This window comes from Pundamilia nyererei, unplaced genomic scaffold, assembly GCF_000239375.1.
Source record: "Pundamilia nyererei isolate P.nyererei 1_Seehausen unplaced genomic scaffold, PunNye1.0 scaffold00406, whole genome shotgun sequence".
Taxonomy (NCBI): Eukaryota; Metazoa; Chordata; class Actinopteri; order Cichliformes; family Cichlidae; genus Pundamilia; species Pundamilia nyererei.
The window spans coordinates 306,187-307,463 of record NW_005187807.1 but is presented as its reverse complement, the minus strand read 5'-3'; positions in this window follow the sequence as shown (position 1 = coordinate 307,463).

Here is a 1,277-nt window from a genome sequence, read left to right as displayed (position 1 = left end):
ATCAAAAAGAAGAGGTGAGAGGGGGTCCCCCTGTCTGACTCCACGTTGTAATTGAAAGGGGGAGGATTTATCTGCATTAGTGAGGATGCAGAACACCCCGAGCTGGATAAAATCACTCTTCAAACACTGCCAAACCCAAGGCAGTTTATTCTGAGGAAGCTGATTCACTGGATTTAAGAAAGCGTTTGTGCACTGCTCCTTCTGAGGCTTGAGTTGTAACCTCAGACACTGTTAAGACTGTTTTTTCAAAGACTGTTAGCCGTGGGGGGAAAAGTTTCACACTGATATTTGGTAAGTCTGTTTTTTCTGAGCCTGCTCCTCTGTTCCCAGGCTGGCTGAGGCAGCCTGCTCCTCAGGTGGGGACAGCAGACTAGACATTGCCAGTGCTCGTCCTGACTCGCAGGATACAGGCGGCTGGGAGCCAGCTCACTCCTGGACCCGTACCTACTCATCAGGTGGGAATGACTGGTGTCCGGTCTGCCCCCAAAACCATTGCGGGTTCCCAGGGTGAGGCCAACCAGGACACAGTCTACCTCTGCACCCATACCTACTCTTTGTGTGTGAGCAGCTAGTATCTGGCAGCAGCACCTGTTCCTGTCTCCTGTTCTGGAGGTTCTGGAGAATCAGCTCAACCACCACTTCTGTCACTAGCTGAGTCATTAGCTCAGTTACCAGCTCAATCATCTGCTCAGTGATTTGCTCAGCCACCTGAGTGGGAGCCGCTCCAGCACTCCACGCCTCCCACGCCATTGTCTGTTTCTGCTGGGGGCTCCAGTGAAGCGGTCCAACACGCCTTGGCTTCCATGCCGCCGTCTGTTTCCGCTCGCAGCTCTGGAGAGTCTGTCCAGCTGTCAGCTCCACCTACAGCTCAATCACCGGATCAACCGCCTGCGGCCGCCACGCCACCGTCTGATCCTGCCTCACCTGGTCCTGCCTGATCTGGCCTTGTGCTCTTGTCACCAGCCAAGCCTCCCAAGAGCCTTCAGATATGTCTGTGTGCTGCTCGGCCTGCACGTCCACATTCATCCACCACACCACATCATCACCGGCCGTGCTGCTGCCACTTTCCACGCGGTCTGGAGAATTTTCCCTTGTTCCATTAGCAGATTTTTTTCACTATTTGAAGCAACTATATCTTCTATTAAGTGGAAAAAATCTGCCAATGGAACAAGGGAAAATTCTCCAGATCCACTTTCCTTAATCTCACTGAAATGTTACTCTGTAGCTGATTGTGTCTCATTTTAAGTGTGATGAGATTTTTTTTTTTTTTTTTTTTT